This window comes from Narcine bancroftii, chromosome 4 (assembly GCF_036971445.1).
Source record: "Narcine bancroftii isolate sNarBan1 chromosome 4, sNarBan1.hap1, whole genome shotgun sequence".
In the NCBI taxonomy this organism is placed as follows: Eukaryota; Metazoa; Chordata; class Chondrichthyes; order Torpediniformes; family Narcinidae; genus Narcine; species Narcine bancroftii.
In genome coordinates this window covers 238,087,277-238,111,748 of record NC_091472.1, presented here as the reverse complement: position 1 = coordinate 238,111,748, position 24,472 = coordinate 238,087,277, and the positions used below count along the sequence as shown (strand labels likewise).

The window sequence follows — 24,472 nt, the reverse complement described above, 5'->3', positions numbered from 1 at the left end:
GGTTACATAAAGCGTGGACTTTGGCTCAAGAGAATTTGAAAATGGCTCAGGGTGAAATGAAGCATTTATTTGACAGGAAAGATCAGATGAGGAATTTTAAGACAGGAAGTAAAGTTTTGATTTTGTTTCCAACACATGACAATCCTTTAAAAGCTAGATTTTCTGAACCGTACACAATTAAATCAAAACTGAATGATGTTAACTATGTTGTTAACACTCCAGATAGAAGGAATAAAACTCAGGTTTGTCACAAATATGTTGAAACCTTATTACGAGAATAAGGGTAGTGGAGAACAACCTGTATCAGAGGTGTTGGCTGCTGACAGAGTGGAGGAAGTGGTGGATCATAAGATTATGGAAATAGAATCTTGTGAGGGTAACCTTCAAGAAACCATGGTTCCTGTGCGCCTGTCTAACTCAGCAATTTTGGAAAATTTGAAAGAAAAGTTAGGACATCTTAAGTTACAAGAGCAGATGCAGTTGAAAGAATTACTTTTGAAATACACAAATTTGTTCCCTGATGTTCCAAAAAAGACATCAGTGATTTACCATGATGTAGATGTAGGAGAAGCAAATCCCATAAAACAGCACCAATATAGAATAAACATTCAGAAAAGTAAAATCATGGATCAGGAGGTGGAATATATGTTGAAGAATTACATTATTAAACCTTCAAACTCAGATTGGAGTTCTCCTTGTATTCTGGTACCAAAACCAGATGGAACTGTTAAGTTCTGTACAGATTACAGGAAAGTTAACTCAGTAACTAAAACAGATGTTATCCTATTCCTAGAATAGATAACTGTATTGATAAAATTGGCAAATTTCTTACTATGTTAGATTTGTTTACTATGTTGGATTTGTTTAAGGGTTACTGGTGTGTATCTTTAACTGAGAGAGGAAAGAATATTTCAGCTTTTGTAACTCCATCTGGTTACCTTTTGGCATGAAAAATGCCCCTGCAACATTACAAAGGATTATTAATTCAGTAATCCAAGGGTTAACTCATGCAGATGCTTATATTGATGACTTGGTCACAAAAAGTGACACATGGGAAGAACATCTAAGGCAATTGGACAAATTGTTTGTATGGTGGTACACCACTGGCCTACTGCAGGGGGTAACCTCTGTACCTGCAGGAGTGTACCGCTGGCCTACTGCAGAGGGCAACCTCTGTACCTGCAGGAGTGTAAGGGGACAGGACAACACCTAACCGGCTGTCAATCACCCTCTGGGATATAAGCCTGCGCCGGCCTCCCAAGGACTCACTCAGAGTTGCTGCAGCTATAGCCAGCCTGGCCCTGTGGAAGTCTTTGTGGATTAAAGCCTGTACAGTCTTTACCTTGTATGTGTCTGATTCTGGCTAACAGCACACCACAGTTTGCAAGATTATCCAAAGCAAACTTAACTGTTAATTTAGCAAGAAGTCAATTTGTAAATGCCACAGTAACATACTTGGGCAATGTAGTTGGCCATGGCCAAGTTGAACCTATTCAAGCTAAGGTGAATGCAATTTCTAAGTTTCCTACTCCCAATGGCAAGAGAGCAGTGAGAAGGTTTTTTTTTTAAGGAATGGCAGGATATTACAGGAAATATTGTTGAGGTTGCTCTTCCTTTAACAATCTGTTGAAGAAAGGGGAGAAATTTGTGTGGATGAAAGATTGTCAGGCAGCATTAGATAATTTAAAGGAGATGCTATGCCATTGTACTGTGTTAAAATCTCCTGATTTTGACAGATCGTTTTCTGTAGCAGTGGACATCAGTGAGGGAGCAGCTGGTGCAGTTTTATTGCAAAAGCATAATGAATTGACCATCCAGTTCCCTACTTTAAAAAAAATTCAATGTTCATCAAAAAGAACTATTCCACTATTGAAAAAGAACTGTTGGCTATCATATTTGCTCTGCAGAATTTTGATGTATATCTTGGTACCTCTCATGAACCAATTGTAATATTCACTGACCACAATCCGCTGGTGTTTCTGAATAAAATTAAAAATAAAAACAGAAGGATGTTAAACTGGAGTTTGATAATACAAGAATATGATCTGCAAATTAATCATATCAAAGGTGTAAATAATGTGATTGCCAATTGTTTTTCAAGATGTTATAACTGATCATGTATAAAAATACTTTCAAAATTGAATTACTGTACTATAACATGTTATATTGTGTATTATTTATTACCTTTTTAGTGATTTTTTTAAGATAGCTTGGTTATAACTTTCCCTTTCAAGGGGGAAGATGTGACAAGAGTATTTTGAGGTGGCTTGGGAGGAATTGCTAGAGCAGCTTGCACACACACATTTCAAAACACAGAATTTTTGCAGGACTTTTACAGGGTGCTTTTTTCAAAAGAGCAACAAAGTCAACATACAGCTTGCCTAGGAGAGCATGTGATTTTTGCAGGCAGAGAGAGAACAGTTTTTGCTCTCAGAGAGGGAGAGTGTGAAAACAGACAAAGAGGAGACAGAAATCAGTTTCAGAAGGACAAAGCTGGCAAACTTTTGGAAGGCTGCCTGGTCAAAGGAGAAGGCTGTCTGTCTGAAAGGTGACCTGAAAGAAAGAGGATCATCTGGAGAACCCTGAAGGGGGAAGTTTTGTCAGCAAGACTGATGGGAAAGGAATCAGGTGCGGATGTCCTGGAACAAAAGTAATCTCTCTCTGAAAACCAGCAAGAACCCTCCTGAGTGGTAATCATTTGCCTGTTAAGCACTAAAGACTAGTGAACTTTGTCAATGCTAACCTCTGTCCACAGTACAAGAACTGTCTGCAACCAGTGAGATTTGGCTGTGATCCAAAGAACTTTTCTAATCTTATATACGCATTACACACAACTGTCCTTAGTATTAGAGGGGGGATTAAGTAGGTTAGGTAGGTTAAGTAAATAGGTAAAGTAACAAGTTAAAGTTTAATTCTGTTTTCTTGTTCAAATATAATTAAAAACTATTTATGTTTAAGTAACCCTGTGTTGTGGTGCATATCTATTGCTGCTGGTTTTGGGGGTCCTCTGGACTCCCTAACACTCTTTCCTGTTCTTACCTCCAAAGTGGATAACCTCGCATTAATCCACATTATATTACATCTGCCATGTCTTGACCCACTCATCTAACTTGTCCAAATCACTATGCACACTCCTAGCAGCCACAACACAGCCAACCCCACTACCCAACTTCGTGTCATCTGCAAATTTTGAGATATTGTTATCTATTCCCAAATCTAAGTCATTGATATATATATATATATATATATATACCCTAACCCTAATATATATATATATATATATATATATATACACACCCTAACCCTAATATATATATATATATATATATGTTGTAAACAACTGTGGCTCCAGCACAGAGCCCTGCGGTACCCCACTAGTCACTAGCTGCCATTCTGAAAAGAACCCATTTATACCTACTCTTTGCTTCCTGACCATCAACCAATTCTCTATCCACCTTATTACCATACCTCCTGCACCGTGCTTTTTAAGTTTGTACACTAGTCTTATCAAATGCCTTACTAAAGACCAGATATATCACATCCACTGATTCCCCCCTATCCACTCTACTGGTTACATCCTCAAAAAAGTATTAGATTCGTCAGACATGATTTTCCCTTCACAAAACCATGCCGTCTCCGTCCGATGATACCACTACTTTCCAAACGTTCTGCGATTGCATCTTTAATAACTGATTCTAACACCTTCCCCATGACTGATTAGTTTATTATATATGACAATTAGCATTATCATTATCCTATTACCTCTTGGCCCTTCCTTAATTGCTTGCTGTCTCCCCGTTCTATCTTGATCTCGAAAACTCAACCTGAAGCGGTGATTGTCCATTTTTCTCCAGAGATGCTGCATGACCCACTGAGCCTGTCAGCAGCAGATGATGTGATCTTTGCTCTCTATTACATCATCTGCATTATCGTATCTCTTCACCACCATAACAGCCCTTGGATATCATTATCAGATTAAAGATTCAAAGTGTCTGCACTGCACTGCCAATCATTAGGTCAGACATCTGGCAAGACAGGGTATCAAAGGTTATGAGGAGAAGGCAGGGGAGTGGGGCTGAGCAAGAGAATGGATCAGCTCACAATGGAATTCAATGGGCCGAATGGCTATTTCTCTTGTATCTTACGGTCTTATGGACACACCAGGTAACTTGCTAAGTGTTCATTGAATTTAAGTAGGAAGAAGAGTTGCAACTCTTCACATACCACAAGAGCAAATATTGCTCTCTTGTCTCATGAGCTTGGGTTGTGAATTGATGCAATTTGCTTTGTGAGTGATCATTTGGAAGAAAAAGAGAACTTTCCATTGGGACCTGAAGATTTGGATCAAGCAGGATCTATAAAATTGGTTATGCCAGGCAATGATTGGGAGTTTTACATTTTCTTCAGCTGCTTTCAGGTGGCCAGATACCCCAATGTAAAGCCACATATTCTACCTGAATGCAGCTGTTGGGAGACCATCTGAAAGCGCAAAACCTGGCCCAGAGGAGTACTCACCCAACCGTCCTTGGGGACGTAAAATTTTCGCATCCAAGCAGTCCCCAAGGCACCTTAAAGCAGCAGCCTTAAAAGCGGCTGCTAGGGACTGGGCTGATTTCAATCAGACGGCGCCTCCCCCGCCGCCTGGCGGCCCCGCCTCCCCGCCGCCTAATATGCAGGTATATTATCAGAACAAAAGGATAGTAAGGGATAAAATTAGTCCTCTTGAAGATCAGAGTGGTTGGCTATATATGGAACCAGAAGAGGTGGGAAAGATTGTAAATGGTGTTTTTGCATCAGTATTTACTCAGGAAACTGGCACAGAGACTTCAAGCAATGAGGTCATGGAACCTATACAGATTAAAGGGGATGAGTGCTTGCTGTCTTAAAATAAGGGTAGATAAGTTCCCAGAACCTGACAAGATATTCCCTTGGACCTTAAGTGAGGCGAATGTAGAATATGAAGGGGCCCTGGCAGAAATATTTAAAATTTCCTTAGCTACTTAGAGGGTAGCTCATTCTGTTCTGATGCTTTAAAAAGGCTCCAAAAGTAATCCAGGAAATTACTGACGCCAGTAATAGGTAAATTATTAGACCGTGATCCAAGAGACTGGATATACAACTATTTGGATAGCCAGGGACTGATTAGGTATAGTCAACATGCTTTGTGTGTGGTAGGTAATGTTTAACCAATCTTAGAGATTTTCGAGGAGGTTACCAGGAAAGTTGATGAAGGCTGTGGATGTTGCCTAGATGGTTAGTAAGGCCTTTGACAAGATTTATAGGAAGGATATTAACAAGATAGAGAGAGTGCAGAGAAGGTTTACAAAAATGTTGCCTGGGTTTCAGCATCTGGAATACAAGGAAAGATTGAGCAAATTAGGTCTTTATTCCTTGGAACGTAGAAGGCTGAAAGGGGATTCGATAGAGATGTTTAAGATAATGAGAGGGATAGATAGAGATGATGTGGAAAGGCTTTTCCCATTGAGAGTAGGAGAGATGGATACAAGAGGTCATGGGTTGAGAGTTGATGGGCAAAGGTTTAGGAGTAACATGAGGAGGAACTTCTTTACTCAGAGAGCGGTTACTGTGTGGAATGGGCTTCCAGGAAAGGTGGTGGAAAGGGTCAATTTTGTCATTTAAGAAAGAGTTGCATAAGTATATGGATGGGAGGGGGATGGAGGGATATGAGCAGAGTGCTGGTAAGTGGGATTAGGGGAGGATCAGTGCGGACTAGAAGGGCCTGTTTCTGTGATGTAATTGTTATATGGTTATATAGTCCAACGAGTGAGGTTAATCAGGAAGGTTCAGAGCTCAGTATATATGGTGAAGAAGTGAACTGGACTTGACAATGGCTGGACGGGAGAAGCCAGAGAGTAGAGGTAGATGATTGCTTCTCAGACTGGAAGCCTTTGACAAGTGGTGTGCCTCAGGGATTGGTCCTGGAACCATTATTGTTTGTCATCTATATTGATAATGTGGTAACCATAATCAGCAGGTTTCTAGATGACTCTAAGATAGGAGGGATTGTGGATAGCGAGGAAGGCTTTAAAAGCTTGGAGAGGGATCTGAACCATGAACTGAAAAATGGCAGATGGAATTTAATTCAGGTGTTACATTTTGGAAGGACAACCCAAGGTTTGACATACACAGTAAATGGTAGGGCACTGAGGAGTGTGGTAGAACAGAGGGATCTGGGAAGATGGATACAACATTCCCTGAAAGTGGCATCACAGGTAGATAGAGTTGCCCTCGTAAAATTAAGTATTGAGAATAGGAGTTGGGATGTTATGGTATCAATCATTGGTGAGACCAAATTTGGAGTATTGTGTGCAGCTTTGGTCACCTAACTACAGGAAAGATATCAATAAGGTTGAAAGAATGCAGAAAAGATTTACTAGAATGTTGCCAAGACTTCAGGAACTGAGTTAGAGGGAAAGGTTAAGCAAGTTAGGACTTTATTCCCTGGAGCGTAGAAGATTGAGGGGAGATTTGATAAGAGGTATACAAAATTATGAGAGTATAGATAGAACAGGCATTTTTCCCACTGAGGATAGGTGAGATACAAACCAGAGGAAATGGGTTAAGGGTGAAAGGGGAAAAATTTAGGGGAAATATTAGGGGGAACTTCTTCTCAAAGAGAGTAGTGGAGTGTGGAGTTATCTGCTACCCAAAGTGGTGAATGCAGTCTCAAATTTAGCATTTAATATAAAAGTGATACATGGAGGGAGGTGTATAGTGGCAGGTTAGTGAGTCTAGGCAGAATAACAGTTTGTCACTGAATAGAAGGACCGGTTTTCCATGCTGCAATGTTCTATGGATCTACAACTGGAGCTTTGCTCACAAACAAATGTAATATCTAGAATGAAATGCTGCTACCAAAGAATGCTGCTCTTTTATAGATTCCTGAGATCTACAGAAATGAAGGACTAGGCTGTTTTCGGAACCATCAGTATGAACACTGCTTTAAAGTGGTAACTTGACATTTCTACTCAAAGCATCTTTAAGACCCTCTGACTGAATCTAGTCTTCCACAGATTCCAAAGCACTTCACCTTATGACTGGTAAATGTGGATTGGAATGATTAATATTTGGATTGTACACCTGGTGTCTTCAACAGTAAATGGACCAAATGCATTTCTGTACACAGTTCCTGTTCCACATACCAATTGAATGGCTCACCTAATCACATGTCAAACTGTTACTGTATTTTGCAAGAGTAATCAAAAAATACAAAGTGTTTAGTTTTTGTTTGCCAAGTGTTCAGTGGATGAAAATGGACAGAATTCACAGATAAACATAAGCCCACCCTTTACACAAATAAATTATTGAGAATAGATTAGGTACACTCATACTATCTAAGGCATGAGTTAGCATGGTCTGACAAATTGCAAACCTGGACAACACCTATGATTTTTCCTCTCTTGTTTCTTCCCTTTCACTGTCCCTGTGCCATTTCACCAATCATGTCTTCTGAGACAGGCCACAGTAAAAAGTATCTCAGAAACAATAGGAAGTTAAACACTGAAATTTTATCTATACACTGAAACCTTGTTAGAACGCGATTCATTAATCTGTGGAATCACTTATAGCACGGATGTCTGTGGATCCCAAACTTTGCAAATTTTGAAAGCTAGATGGATGGAAAAAATGATGGGTTTGACAGATTATTGATATGCGATTTGCCCTCAAAATCTGTTTCTTTGAACAAGATGACAAAGGGAACCAATTGAAATTATAAATTAAATACTTAACTTATTTTTAATAAATGTGTTTGACTGACATTTTGTATATTTGCAGCTTGAATTTAGTTTATTTGAAGGTGTTAATCTGCATAAATTACCTCCATTATCACGAGTTGATTTACTTCTCACCTATTTAACACTGCGGATTCTTCAAAAATTGGTAATATTTGAGTTTGATTATACGTGGGCACTCTGATATATATGCATCTGTTCCGTGAATCGGCTGTAACGCGTTATGAAATCTTGGACCCCAACTACCGCGTTCTAATAAGGTTTTACTGTATTTTATCTTTAAATTTCCCATTTACTACTTGCAGAAACTTGAAGTGATGCATTCCAAAATAAGAAAGAAAAACAAATAGCACAATTGATTGTCACATCCATCTGACACTGACAGTGTTGTGGACTTGATATTGTAGAACATGAAAAAAGACAATGGATGACATGCCACAATACTAGTTTTTGTAGTGTATTGCATCAAGGCCAAAGAACAGAAACAAGTCATTTGGCCTAAATGGTCAAGCTGAGTGTCAATGCTCTAGACTCAGTCTATCTCCTATCCCACCAAGATATTTTTCACTTCACAATCATAGACCAAAATTTAAAATATACTGGCAATGATGCCAAAAAATATTCTGTTGATGTAGGTCAACATTAGCTAATCTGTTATTAAGTTAGCAATAGAAGCAAACAAAACCCCAGAAGGTGCAAATTACACCATATATACAACAATGAACTTTGGTGAGGATTGGCCAAGACCATAGTCACCAATTCTATAATTTATAAAGGAAAAACTGCAAATAGAAAGGCAAGTTTGACTCAGTAGAAATCCCTCCAAACCCATAAGCAAGCACTTTTAGTAAACTTTTGAGCATTGTAAAATTGAATTGAGTTGTCATCTGTGCCAGGAATAAAGTGAAAGGCTTTGGTTTGCATGCTATTGAAGTCAATCAATTCATAATTATGCCCATTAGTGCAATATTAAAACAAAAATGCAGGGTAGAGTGTTATAGGAATTCAAAGCATGTAGAGTACAAAGGTAATTAGAACAACATTGGATATAGAGAAAAAGTGCAGTTAAACAGTGCAGATCTTTTACCAATGGGAGTTCCATTCAAGAGCCCGATAACAGCAGGAAAGAAACTGTCCTTGAATTTGGCAGTTTGTGTTTTCAAGCTCAGGGTCTGATAGGAGGGTGGCCTTGTGGGGGGGGGGGGGGGGGGTGGTGGGAGTGTAGATGAGAGTGCAGCTGAGTGTGTTGCGTCCTTTAATATGTTGGCAGTTTCCCAAGGCAATGGAAAGTAAAGATGGAGTTGACGGAAGGGAGGCTGGCTGGCATCATGGTTTGAACTGTGCAGTTTCTACACTAAGCTGCAATGCATCAAGGCAGAATAATTTCCATTTTAAGTGTTAAAATGGGTAAGTGATATTGAGGACATGCTGAATTTCCTCAGAGCAAAGATATTTGAAAAATGCAGTGTTGTCAGAGATGGAAGGATGTTAAAATAACATAGCAAGATTTAGCTCAAACATCGAAGGAGGAGATGGACTCATATCATTTAATTTTGCATAGATGCTAGTAATCCAAGAGAATAATGTTCAAGAATCATCAGATGTGAAAAACGTATGCCTTGTTTCTCAATTGGAGAAATGCAATGCAAAGGTAAATAGAATTACCTCTCACACATGAATTATACAGCACAAGTCTGCTGACATGAATGAAGGTTAACAGTGAGAACTTCAGTTATATAGTCATAGTTTGGAACACATCTCCTGAATAGTTTGAATAATTCAGCTTTACAAGGACTTGGTGAGACTGCTCGAACAATAATGTGTGCAGTTCTCATTGCCCAGCTGAAAGAAGGACAACAGTAAATAGAAGGAGTGCAAATTCACCAGATGATGCCAGACTGGAGGGCTTGAATTAATGGAAGAAGTTCTTATTCCCTGGAGCAAAGGAGGCTGTGGGTTGACCTGAATGAGGTTTACAAAATCATGAGAAGCACGGATGAAGCGAATGCTCACAGTATTTTTTCTAGGAAAGATGATTCTCAAGTTAGAAGGCTTAGATTTAAGGTGTGAGGGAACCAAGAGGATGCTCTTCACTCAGAACTGGCAAAGGAAACTGTAGAAGCAGGCACAATAATCTTTGGGACATGGGAAGGAACTGGAACACCCCGAGGAAACCCAGCCGGTCACAGAGACAATGTAGAAACTCCATGAGGTCAGAATTGGACTCTGATCTCTTGCAGGGTTAACCAGCTGTAGCACTGGCTTTTATGGCTCCATGCCCATTATTTTATTGGTGGCAGTGATGTCCTTATTCTCCAGAATTGGACTCTGATCTCTTGCAGGGTTAACCAGCTGTAGCACTGGCTTTTATGGCTCCATGCCCATTATTTTATTGGTGGCAGTGATGTCCTTATTCACCAGCACCACACAGCCTCCATTAAATCTTGTTTCTACATCCTCTTTCTACAGTCCTTTCTAAAAAACACCCTTTCAATACCCCTTGATCTAGTGCAACCTCTATTTATTCTCCATTGAACTGCTGCTAAGGTTCTGATTTGTCCTACTTAATACACTGAAATTAGCTGACAACTGGGGTATAAAATTGATGGAATTGGCTGATTGCTATCATAATTTGGAGTACAAGTCAGGTGGCCAGTAAACATTCAAATCACTAAATTAACCCCCAGTAAACTAAAAAATTCTATCTGATACTGTATTTTGAAAACAAGAACAAAAAAATTTCAGGGGCTATGCCTCTGCTCGACTTGCTTAGCTCAGGCAGAAAAGACAAGGAAACCCTCATTTCAATCATTTTCCACAGACTTCGGTCAATGCAGATGGACAGGTTAACACAGGGGAAAACAATCACACACAAAGCACTCTGAATTTGTCTCTTATTTCGACTGGAGTTCCTCAATTAAAACCAGTGGTGTTCAAACTGCCCCCCTAAACTCACATTCCACCTTAAGCAATCCCTATGCCATAAGTGCTCTGTGATTGGTAAGGAATTGCTCAAGGTGGGATGTGAGTTTCGGGGTCCAGTTTGAAAACGGATTTAAACTCTTCCAAAACATTTCAGCTGTGAAACGCTTTGGCTCATCCTGAGCTCTTGTGGAAAATACACCACCTCGGTGTGCTTTTATTGAAAAGAATGCTGCTAAATGTTGAGGATAGATCAAATCATGCATACTTGTGAACTACCAATATTCAAATCCAATCTCTCCAATATTACTCCAGAAATAAAGACTTAAACAAACATACAAATATCCTTATGGTCTTGCCAATTTATTCTAAAATTTATGTTCTAAGCTACACAAATTAAATAGGTAAATCGATGAGGCGTGTTTAAAAGCCTATGTTATCGTTGAAATAATATCTATAAACTGTAACAGCCTTACAACCTCGTAAATGCTTCATAAAACTTCACACCTTGCATATTTGATTTTGCACTCCAGTTCAGAAGAAACATTTGACCCTCTTGCAGAGTTCATTCATATTGATTTGCAATTGAATTGTCGATCAAGAATTCCCTCTGTGACTGAATTCCAATGTTTTAACTCAAATAAAAAGTTCCACAATTCTGCCATTATCCCCCAAGTTGGAGAACCACCCCCCCCCCTCCATTCATGCATCAATTGGCAAATCTTTCGAACTTTTTAAACTCAACAGTAATCACTAGGACGATGATTTTACATTGAGTTAAACAATCATCATCTTTCTGACTGCGCGCACTTCTGGGTCATTTTAACGGGGCCGAACTGGTGACTCCAGCATTTGCATCAATACAGACCAGACTCAATAATTTAACCGCGACGGACATTACCAAAATTAGAAGTTGAAACCGACAGGTTGCAATCTCGTGCGAAGCCGGAATTGCCTTTCAAGCTGAGCGCAACTCCGCTTCGGGACTCGGCGCGGGCTGAGGGTCTGCGCTCTCCTGCTCCCGCCGCAACTTTCCGAGCACTCCGGCCATGCACCACCGTCACACGTCACGGCTGCCCGACGGGCTCACAGCCTCCCCGCAACTCGTCGGGGAAGAATGTGATCACGTGACGTGGAAAGGGCCGAGAGTGGCCGCGTGTCCGAGTCAACTTGGAGCTGAGTTTCACGCCCAAGGTGTAACTCAGAACTGGACACGAGGTCAAAGCGCCATTCGTGGTTTATTCATTCTTCCACCGCCTCTGGACCTTTTCTCATATTCATTGTATCCGATAACTAACTAAATGGCAAAAAAGTTTATCCCCGGGACGTAAACTCTGCCCCCAGCCAACCAACACGTTCAGTGATGGGGTTTGGATGTCGCTCATTGTTATCCTTGACAAAGTGCTGGCGAGGACGCTAACCGCAACCAGTGTATCCCCTGATCTGAGGGTGCTGTGTTGGGCAGGGAGTTGCAGGAACTTTACCTCGCGTTAGAATATGGTGCCCTTTGAAGAAGAGGCTACAAGTGGAGTAATTCCTGTCGTTGTCGTCGACCATCTGTGGGGAAATCGAACCAGAATTTACACAATCATTGCTTGTCTCAAACCCTCCCTCTCCCAACCCCCCTTTCTCTCCCAACCCCCCTTTCTCTCCCAACCCCCCCTTCTCTCCCAACCCCCCTTTCTCTCCCAACTCCCCCTTCCTCCACCCTCCCCAAACCCTTCTCTCTCTCCCAACTCCACCCTATCCCTTCTTCCAATCCCTCCACCCCCTCCCAACTCTTCCACCCCCTCCTAACCCCTCCCACTCCCCTTCTCTACCTCCCTCCTTCCCACATCCCTTGTTCTCTCCTCTCCCAATTTTAGACAGTGTAGAGATTAGCACATAACTATTTCAGCACCAGCCCTTCCTTGGCCCAACAGCTGCTGAAAATTTTATGCTTGCCTGCATTACATCAAGGCTTCATTATCAACCAGCTCTCTGAGAGCCAAGTTCCTCCCCTCTCACTAAGTCTTAGGTTATCCAATGGATAATGGCCTGATTCACTGAGTAAAGCTATCCCATTCAAATCATTCTTTAGGTATGTAATCTCCAGTTACATAACCTTCCAAGTTCTCTGTACTATCTGATTCTTGCCTCCACCTCATTCCAAAATGTAATCAGATCACCAATGTCGATGGTGCATTCAGCTACTGAACAATGGAATGTGATCTTCTACCTTTCTGCCATTAAACTTTATTTCCTTCATTGGGAAACTCTCTCACCCCTCTCCATTGGAGAAAGCCTTACTCTCTCACCTGGCCCAGTGTCAGTTCTTGCTTGTAAAGCATTAATAAAAATACAGGTAATTCTTGCTGCATTAATGTTGCAGTATAATTGGGGATAAAGAAGATAGAAATAGGAGAATAAGGAAAATGTTGGATGTTGTAGGAATGTTGTCTTGTAAAGAGTTGAAAATAAGAAAACAGAAATGGAAAAGGAGGAAAGGTAATGAGGGAAAAACGGAAAGAGAAGATAAACAAAATATAAAATGGCTACGCTGAACTATATGACTTTAAATATTAATGGAATACATAACCAAATTAAAAGGAAGAAACTACTAAATTTACTGAAAAAGGAAAAAATAGATATAGCATTTGTCCAAGAAACACACTTAACTGAATTGGAGCACAAGAAATTAAAGAGAGATTGGGTAGGACATGTAACAGCAGCATCGTATAATTCAAAAGGAAGAGGAGTGACTATATTAATTAGTAAAAATGTGCCATTTAAAATAGAAGAGGAAATAATAGATCCAGCAGGGAGATATGTTATGATAAAATGTCAGATATATTCGGAGCTTTGGAATCTACTTAATATATATTCACCTAACGAAGAAGATCAAAAGTTTATGCAAGATATCTTTTTGAAGGTAGCTAATACGCAAGGGAACATACTAATAAGAGGGGATTTCAATCTGAATTTGGATCCAAATATGGATAAAACGGGGAAAAAAATTAACAGGAAGAACAAAGTAACCAAATTTATAATTAAATCAATGCAAGAAATGAAACTTGTGGACATATGGAGGAAACAAAACCCAAAAGAAAAGGAATACTCATACGACTCGACTAGACATAAAACATACTCAAGAATAGACCTATTTTTGTTATCAGCTAGTATGCAGGATAGAGTAAGAAAAACAGAATATAAAGCGAGAATGCTATCGGACCATTCACCCTTAATACTGACAGTAAAGCTAGAGGACATCCCTCCAAGAATGTATAGATGGAGATTAAACCCCATGCTACTTAAAAGACAGGATTTTATAGAATTTATTGAAAAACAATTAAAAATGTATTTTGAAGTAAATACGGAATCAGTGGAAGATAAGTTTATACTATGGGACGCAATGAAATAATTCATAAGAGGGCAAATAATAAGTTATGTAACCAAGATGAAGAAGGACTATAATCAGGAAACAGAGCAGTTGGAAAGGGACATAGTAAACATAGAAAAAAAATTAGCAATGAAGGAAGATACAACTAAAAGAAGAGAATTGGCGGATAAAAAAATAAAATATGAAACATTACAAACATATAAGGTGGAGAAGAATATAATGAAGACAAAACAGAAATATTATGAACTAGGTGAAAAAACACACAAAATCTTAGCATGGCAGCTTAAGACAGAGCAAACTAAGAAAATGGTATTGGCAACAAGGAAAAAAGACAAACAAATTACATATAATCCAAAAAAAATTAAGGAAAACTTCAGAGAATTCTATGAACAATTATACCAAACCGAAAATGAAGGGAAAGAAGGGAAAATAGATGAATTTTTGACTAAAATTGAACTACCAAAACTACAAATAGAGGAACAAAATAAATTAACAGAACCATTTGGAACAGTAGAAATACAAGAGATAATAAAAAAATTACCAAATAATAAGACACCAGGAGAGGATGGACTCCCAATAGAATTCTACAAAACATTTAAAGACCTATTAATACTGCCCCTCCTGGATGTAATCAACCAGATTGATGAGACACAAAACTTACCAGATTCATGTAAAACAGCAATAATTACAGTGATACTAAAACAAGGGAAAGATCCACTCTCACCAGCGTCATATAGACCAATATCTTTGCTAAACACAGATTATAAGATAATAGCTAAACTATTAGCAAACAGATTAGCAGAACAGGTACCGAAAATGGTAAATTTAGACCAAACTGGATTTATCAAAAAAAGACGCACAACAGACAATATTTGTAAATTTATTAACTTAATTCATGCAGTAGAAGGAAATAAAGCACCTGCAGTAGCAGTTGCTTTAGACGCAGAGAAGGCCTTCGACAGAGTAGAATGGAATTATTTGTTCAAAGTATTGCAAAAATTCATTTTACCGGAGAAGTATATTAATTGGATTAAAGCATTATATAAGGGACCGTTAGCGAAAGTGACAGTAAATGGACATGTATCAAAGCAATTTAACTTAAGCAGGTCAACGCGGCAGGGATGCCCACTATCACCATTATTGTTTGCGCTAGCTATAGAACCACTAGCAGAATTGATAAGAATAGATAATAATATAAAAGGAATAAAAATAAAAGACAGGGAATATAAAATCAGTCTATTTGCGGATGATGTGATAGTGTACTTAACAGAACCAGAACTATCAATAAAAGAACTATATAAGAAATTGAAGGAATATGGAGAAGTGTCGGGATACAAGATAAACGTAAATAAAAGTGAAGCAATGCCTATGAATAACGCGGATTTCTCAAAATTTAGGAAGGAATCCCCATTCAGATGGCAAATGCAGGCAATAAGATACCTAGGTGTACAAATAAACAAAAATCTAGGCCAATTATATAAACTCAATTACAATCCACTAATGAAAAAATTACAGGACGATTTAGAGCATTGGAAAGAGCTACCACTAACACTGATAGGAAGGATAAACTGTATTAAAATGAACATTTTTCCAAGGATACTATACTTATTTCAGGCATTGCCAATACAACTGACAGAAAAATTCTTCAAAGAGTTAAAGAAAATAATAAGGAAATTTTTATGGAGAGGGGGGAAACCGAGGATAGCACTAGATAAATTAACAGAATGGTATAAACAAGGAGGCTTAAAATTGCCAAACTTCAAAAATTATTATAGAGCCGCACAATTAAGGTACCTATCAGATTTTTATCAAACAAGGGAAAAACCAGACTGGACGAGATTAGAATTAGATAAAATAGGGGAAAAGATACCTGAACACATATTATATAAATGGGACGAAAAATTGGTACAACATAGAACTTCTCTAGTATTACACCATCTCCTCAATATATGGAAGAAGATTCATGTAGAAAGAAATAAAACAAATTATCAATTACCAAAACTAATATTGACGCAAAATAAGCTACTCCCTTTTACAATAGACAACCTTTCCTTTAGAAAATGGGAAAAAAAAGGGATTAAAAGAATAGAAAATTGTTTTTCAGGAAGTAGATTCTTATCCTTTGAACAAATGAGAAATAAGTACAATATAACTGGAGATACAGCGCTGGCATATTACCAACTGAGATCCTACTTGAAAGATAAATTAGGAAGCAATTCAAGTAACCTTGAATATGTGATTACAGATACAATGTTAATCAAAAGATTTATAACAAATATGTATATTAAACTGCAAGAAAAGGAGAATGAGGAAACAAATGGTAAAACTAAACAAAAATGGGAACAAGATTTAAATATAAAGATAAAAAAGGAAACATGGGAGAAATTATGTTCTGGAACGATGAGAAATACAATAAATACGAGGCTGCGTATGATACAATATAATTGGTTACACAGACTATACATTACACCGCAAAAGTTAAATAAATGGGACCCAACAGTATCTGATAGATGTTTTCGATGTAAAAAAGAAAGGGGAACAACAATTCATGCAATCTGGACATGTGAGAGAGTAGAAAAATTTTGGGATGATCTCAATCAGATATTAAATAAAATAACAGAAAACAATATACCAAAGAATCCAGAGATCTTTCTCCTAAGTAACATAAAAAATAAAGAATTTGGAATTGACTTGGAGGATGCACAAAAAAGATTTGTTAAGATAGCCCTAGCCGTAGCAAAAAAATGTATTATGTCAACCTGGAAATTGGAAGATAATTTGAAAATACAACAATGGTATACAGAAACGAATAAATGTATCCCATTAGAAAAAATAACATATAGTTTAAGAAATAATATTGAAATATTCGAACAAGTATGGGAGCCTTACATTAAATACAATAGCGAAAACCTACCGGGAACAAACATTACCTAAGTTGATGGAAGGAGAAGAAAAGAAAAGAATGGACTCAGTAGAATTTCTGGTGTATTTTTGTTGAATGACAACATTGTCTGACTGGCTTAATGCAACCTAGATTGTATACCTAAAATGGATGAGAGGGGGGGTGGGGGGGTGGCTTGGGAGGAGGGGGGGGGGAGAAAAAGTCACTGTATATGTGTGAAAAAGAAAAAGTGTATATCATGGCTAACGTGATTTATGGTGTGAAAAATAAAAAATTTAAAAAAAAATGTTGCAGTATAGAAGCAAGATATTAACACTACACTGGGGGTCCCTGGAACAACTGCGGCTTGTTGCCCATTTTTAAGTGACTCAGGATGAATTTTAAAAATAAAATTGACCCTGTGACAGGTTATGTTATATTTTATATTGTATATAGATTTATTTTAAAGGAGATAAATTGCAGCAGTTTTTTTAGTGTAGGTCACATACAAACAGATCTCATTTAAAATGCAAGAGCTTGGCTCAAGCCAGACAGTTCAGGCTCTGAGTGCCTTTGAAAAAACTTTGAAAAATGCCTATATAAGGACCTTACAAGTAGGTGTTAATTGGACATGTGTAATGGAGGATTTAAACCATGCTTTTGCTTATGCAAGGCTGAGAATCAGTAACCTGCTTGAGACTCAGCAGACATAAGCTAAATTCGACCATGGGGCCCAGAGGTGCAGTTACTTGACAAAAAGACATCTGTGTACCAAGAACATTTAATCTTCCTGCTTGTTAGTATATTGGTCACAGACTGTCAGACAGCGACCTAACCTTGAAGCAAAATAAGCCATTGATTTCAGTGATAAGCTAGAAAGTTGTGTTATTCGATAGAAGCCTAGGCATGCTAGCTTGCTTGCTTATCTTTTTTTTATGCTGGGAATAGGTGCTTGGGTAAGCAGTTTTTGGGTAATATAAGCCATGGTCCCGCTGCTGAAGTTTCAGACTCCCTGAGGGGTGGCAACATCTCTCAGCAAGAAGAAGAACTTCTAGAGTCCAACCAACGTCCCAGTCGGGGGAGGTGGAGAAGCTGCTACCGATGCCCCGGCAACCTACTACAAGTGTGTGGTTGTTGCCTCGCTTCGGCAGTTGGGACCACCCCAGGTGTTGATAAGTATAATTGGGAAGGGCTTGCATATTGTAGTTTGAAATCAGCTTAAGATTTTGCAATAAAGATTTGTATAAAATGAAGTGCTCTTGGCGTGTGTGTCTATTTTCTTTCGATAGCTCAAACACTGTGACCCATCTAAAACCAACAAAGTGAGAGGTACAAGTTTACCCAGGACAATTGGCGTAGTCAGCAGGATTGGTCTCAAGATGTTTCGCCAATGTATAGATGGAGATTAAACTCCATGCTACTTAAAAGACAGGATTTTAGAGATTTAATTGAGTGACAAATTAAAATGTACTTTGAAATAAATACGGAATCAGTGAAAGATAAATTTATACTATGGGATGCAATGAAAGCGTTCATCAGAGGGCAGATAATAAGTTATGTAACTAAGATGAAGAAGGACTACAATCGGGAAATTGAACAGCTGGAAAGGGAAATAGCAAGTACAGAAAAAGAATTAGCAACAAAGGAAGATACAACAAAAAGAAGAGAATTGGCAGTCAAAAAAATAAAACATGAAACACTACAAACATAGAAGGTGGAGAAGAACATAATGAAGACAAAACAGAAGTATTATGAGCTAGGAGAAAAAACGCACAAAATACTAGCTTGGCAGCTTAAGACAGGACAAACTAAAAGAATGGTATTGAGAAATACAGTATTGGCATCAAGGAAAAAGGACAAACAAATTACATATAACCCAACGGAGATCAATGAAAACTTCAAGGAATTCTACGAGCAATTATATCGAACTGAGAACGAAGGGAAAGAAGACAAAATAGATGAGTATCTAGCTAAAATTGAACTACCGTAATTGCAAGAAGAGGAGCATAATAAATTAATAAAATCATTTGAAATAGAGGAAATACAGGATATATTAAAAAAACTACCGAACAATAAAACACTGGGAGAGGATGGACTCCCAATAGAATTCTATAAAACATTTACAGACTTATTAATTCCTCCTCTCCTGGAAGTAATGAACCAGATTGAAGAAACACAAAACATGCCAGATTCATGCAAAACAGCAATAATTACAGTAATACCAAAGATGGGGAAAGATCCACTAACACCAGCATCGTATAGACCAATATCTCTACTCAACACAGATTATAAGATAATAGCTAAACTATTAGCGAACAGATTGGCCGACTGTGTACCAAAAATAGTAAAACTAGATCAAACTGGATTTATTAAGAAAAGACGAACAACGGACAATATTTGTAAGTTCATTAACTTAATCCATGCAGTACAAGGAAACAAGACGCCAACAGTGGCAGTTGCCTTAGATGCAGAGAAAGCCTTTGACAGAGTAGAATTGAATTATTTATTCAAATTACTACAGAAATTCAACCTACCAGAGAAATATATTAATTGGATTAAAGCATTATATAAGGGACCATTGGCGAAGGTGACAGTAAATGGATATATATCAAACCAATTTAAATTAAGCAGGTCACCTAGGCAGGGATGTCCACTATCTCCCTTACTGTTCGTGTTAGCTATAGAACCACTGGCAGAACTGATAAGAACAGAAAATAAAATAAGAAGGATAAAAATAAAAGATGATGTCATAGTATACTGAACAGAACCAGAAATATCAATAAAAGAATTACATAAGAAATTGAAGGAATATGGAGAAGTATCGGGGTACAAGATCAAAGCAAATAAAAGTTAAGCGATGCCAATGAATAATGTGGATTTCACAAAGTTTAAGAAAGAATCACCATTTAGATGGCAAACACAAGCAATCCGATACCTAGGTATTCAACTAGATAATAATCTAGGCCATCTATACAAACTAAATTATCAGCCATTAATGAAGAAATTACAAGATGACTTAGAACATTGGAAAGATTTATCACTAACACTGATAGGAATTAAAATGAATATCTTCCCAAGGATACAATACCTATTCCAATCGTTACCAATTCACCTAACAGAGAAATTCTTCAAGGAGCTAAAGAAAATAATAAGGAAATTCTTATGGAAAGGGGGGAGACCGAGGATAGCGCTAGATAAATTAACAGAATGGTACAAAGAAGGGGGCTTAAAGCTACCAAACTTTAAGAATTATTATAGAGCAGCACAATTAAGATACCTATCAGATTTTTATCAAACAAGGGAAAAATCAGACTGGACCAGATTAGAACTAGATAAAATACGGGAGAAGGTACCTGAACATATACTATATAAGTGGGATGAAAAGCTGGTGTAATATGGGAATTCACCAGTACTGCACCATCTCCTCAACATTGGGAAGAAGATTCACGTAGAAAGGAAAGAAACAAATTATCAACTACCAAAATTAATATTGATGCAAAATCAACTAATCCCCTTCACAATAGATAACCTTTCCTTTAGAGAATGGGAGAGAAAAGGGATCAAAAGAATAGAAAATTGTTTTTCGCGAAATAAATTATTATTTTTTGAACAAATGAAGTGCAAATATGGTATAACTCACAGTACAATGTTTGCATACCACCAACTGAAAACCTACTTGAAGGACAAATTGGGAAGCAGGCTGAGGTTACCAGAAGGAAGCAATTTTGAATATGTGATTTCAGACACAATGATAATTAAAATATTTATAACAAACATGTACATTAAACTGCAAGAGAAAGAGAACGAGGAAACAAGCTGTAAACCCAAACAAAAATGGGAACAAGATCTAAACATAAAGATAAAGAATGAAACATGGGAAAAGCTATGCTCTGGAACTATGAGAAATACAATAAACATGAAGTTACGCATGATACAATATAATCGATTACACAGGCTATACACCACACCCCAAAAGTTAAATAGATGGGACCCAACAGTATCAGACAGATATTTTTGTTGTAGGAAGGCAACGGGAACAACAGTACATGCAATTTGGGCATGTGAGAAAGTGGAAAAGTTTTGGGAAGATCTAAACCAGGTATTAAATAAAATCACAAAAAGCAACATACCAAAAAACCCAGAGATCTTCCTTCTAAGTAATATTAAGAAGTAAAGAACTTGGACTCGATTTGGATGGAGCACAAAAAAGATTTATTATGATAGCCCTAGCTGTAGCAAAAAAACGTATTATGTCAACCTGGAAATTAGAAGATAGCCTGAGAATACAGCAATGGTACATAGAAATGAATAAATGTATTCCATTGGAAAAAAATAACATATAATTTAAGAAATAACATCACAGTATTCAAACAAATTTGGGAACTGTACATGGAACACAACAGAGAAGCCCTACCGTGGACCTCCATCACCTAAAATGACAGAAGGAGAAGAAGACGAAATGAACTGACCCAGTATGTAAAAGTAGATGACACAAATTTCTTGTTTATTTTCATTGTGTGATGACATTGTTTAATGGGTTTAATGTATCATATATGTTGAACGTTGAGTGGGTGGGGAGGGAGGGTGAAGGTGGGGGAAAGGGGAGAAAATGACACTGTGGATATTCAAAAGGGAAATGTTTGTGTGTATTTTGGTCAGTATGGTTCATAGTGTGAAAATTTTTTTTTAAGGGGACACTGATGTACGGTTTTTGGCTGCTGGCCACAGCTTTACGCCGCTCCATTCAACGTGAAGCAGAATTTGTTCAGCTAGAAGTAAAATCCCAGCACAAGAGAGAGCAACTGGAGGAGGAGATAGAAGCCATGCGACAACGCTATTCCATGATGAGTGAGATTGTTTGCACCAGTCAGGTCCGAGCCAAAGAATGGGAGGATAAGCATGTCCAAACGATCTGCCATAATATTAAACTCCGGCAGCAGCTCTGTGCAGATAAGGAAAAGCAAGGGGTAGAACCCGATCCACATCGTATTCATGCCATGATAAGGAATGGCGACGATCCTGATGTTATTGATGAATAGGACGGGAATATCTGGAATGATGACAATGGTAATTATGCAGATGCCTCTCGGCATGTGCCTGACGTACTACTCTCTCCACCCGCTGTTCACGCCCGCCCCGTAAGTCAGCGGACTTTCCAAACAGATGGAGACAGAGAGGGGTGTGATGTAATGGTAGAGATTGAAGGGATAGATGCCCCTTCCTCCCAAGTGGACTCAGGGGAAGGTACTCGAACCCCTGCTTATTCTCAATGGCCCCCCCCTACAGGATGGCCTCGGCCTCCTCCCGACCACTGGGTGGAGGGCTCTGTGGGCTAAAGTGGGAACAGGGGTTGGGAGCAGTCAATGATATGTTACTTCTCTATAAAAGAGCTGGCCGCCATTGGAGATCGATTTAGGCAAAAGGCAGGAGAAACTCTGGCGGCCTGGCTCCTGCGTGTTTGGGAACAAGGAGGGGGTAATGTATATTTAACCCCTGAGGAATTGTTGGGATTAGGAACATTGACTGCTGATATCCGGGTCACTGCTGAGCTATGTGGTAGAAGGAGAAGGGTGGATTACTTACTTGCCACTCTAGGGGATGCCCTGTTACGGGTATACCAGTCACCAGTAGATTGGGATTTACATTTGCAGAACAATTGGGGCACCCCAGAGGAGGGTATAGCAGTAATTCGTGAACAGGCCATGGCCTCTGCCTTGTATGCAGGGTGTTTGAGGCTGTGCGTACATGGGGGGAGCCCTGACGAAGAGACATTCACTGCCAGAATGCATACCCGATTAGTTCGTTCCGCCCAACCTACTGTACGGGGATTGATTCTGTCTGTAACTGGTCCGCTAATTGTGTTCACTGAGAGTTGAGGAGGAATGTCGGAGACTGCTTTGTCCCTTTCTTGATCTTTCTCTGGTTCTTATTTTGCACACACCTTTTTATTTTGCACTACTATTTGAACGAGAGTTTTAAAGAATGTTATTGTATTCATTTAAATTAAAGAACAGCGGATACAGAAATGCCTACTGTAATATGTGAGCACATCAATAAACTATAATATCGATAGTTAAACTATTCAATAGTGTTTTATAATTATTTTGATAGAAAATGAATTTTTGATGGACAGAGGTTTCCTGGTCTAAAAACAGTTTTTCTTGAGTGTATGAGTGTACCTGGTTGAAAACTACTGAGCTTAATATTGTTTGGCCCATGACCACTTATATTTCATTGTATATGGCCACAACCAAAAATGTACATTGTACAAATGCAGAGTTGGAAATGTAATGCACAAAGAGGACAGTGAAACCAGATATTGATTAGAGTAGGTAATCTGATGTACATATGTAAAATCGAGTGTGTGTCTCATCATATACATACTTCAGGTGGATATTTAATGTAAGGGAAACAGCTGAGTATTGATGTAGGCAGGGTAACTCAGAGCAGGGCATTGGATGTAACTGGATCACTCACATCTGGGAGCATGATTATACACAGATGATAGAGCTGGGAGTGTGATATACAAAGTTTACTGGAGCTGGGAATGTGATGTACAGAGTCAATAGAGCTGGAAGTGTGATGTATGCAGGTTAACTGAGCTGAGAGTGGGATGAACAGTGTAACAGAGCTGGGAGAGTGATGCACACAAAGTGAGTTGGAGTGTGACATATAACAACAAGATGGATTACAGAAGAGAGACAGAGGGATTTGTTGCTTGGTGCCAGGACAACAACCTCTCCCTCAATGTCAGCAAGGTATAGACATCAAGAGGAGGTGCAGAGCCCCCTTTCTGATCGACATCACCAGTGCTGAAGTGAGGATAATAGGTAGCTTACGTTCCTGTGAGTAAACTGCTCCAGTGATTTATCAGGGTTCACCCACATCAACACAATGGCCAAGAATGTGCACCAGCTCCTCTACTTCCTCTGAAGCCCGAAGTAATTTGTCATGTCACTTTACAGTTTCTACAAGTGGATCATCGATGAAATCCTACCAGGATGGTATGGGAACTGTTCCATCTAAGGGCACAAGAAACTGCAGAGGGTTGTGGATGTGACTCAGTTCATCCTACACCCCCTTCATTTATCGACTCCATTTATAACTCCCATGTCTTGGAAAAGCAGCCAACATATTAAAAGACATCCGACTCTAGCCATTCTCTTTTCACACCCCCTTCTCTCAGGAAGTAGATCCATGTGTGAGATCACACACCACCAGTTTCAAGCCATTATTAGATCACCAAGTGAAGCTCTGTACCAACTAATCTCTCTGTAACTCTACTTTTGTACTGGTTTATTTGTTGTATTATGTATTAGATGACCACTGGACTACTCATAAAACAACCTGCCACGACATTTTTGGTGCATGTGATGATAACCTTGAACTTGAATAGTGTAACACAGAGCTGGGACTGTGATGTATGCAGTGCTTGGAATGTGATGTACACAGAATTACAAAGAGCTGGAAATCTGATGTATACAAATAACAAAAAAGATGGGAGTGTGATGTTTACGAGTAGCTTGGAGCTGGGAT

The 24,472-nt window shown here is 38.7% G+C and overlaps 2 protein-coding genes and 1 long non-coding RNA gene across 15 annotated transcripts in view; 2 read left to right on the top strand and 1 right to left on the bottom strand.

The window, feature by feature from the left end:
- LOC138761748 (uncharacterized) overlaps positions 1-24,472 on the top strand; it is a 119,984-nt gene that overhangs the window by 57,761 nt on the left and 37,751 nt on the right. The window lies entirely within an intron of this gene.
- Positions 1-24,472, bottom strand: part of LOC138761747 (melanophilin-like) — a 228,375-nt gene that overhangs the window by 182,899 nt on the left and 21,004 nt on the right. For 9 of the 13 annotated variants that reach the window (XM_069934432.1, XM_069934440.1, XM_069934443.1 and 6 more), the window contains one exon: positions 12,161-12,233. The gene's annotated coding sequence lies outside the window, so the exon portion shown is untranslated. Of the gene's footprint in view, positions 1-1,930; positions 1,980-3,762; positions 3,875-11,577; positions 11,960-12,160; positions 12,234-24,472 lie in introns of those variants that run through there. The other 4 variants (XM_069934437.1, XM_069934436.1, XM_069934438.1 and 1 more) reach the window with 4 other exon arrangements.
- Positions 3,955-7,085, top strand: LOC138760071 (uncharacterized). The gene is made up of 2 exons (XR_011355371.1): positions 3,955-4,164; positions 6,900-7,085. It is a non-coding gene; the product is annotated as an uncharacterized lncRNA (long non-coding RNA).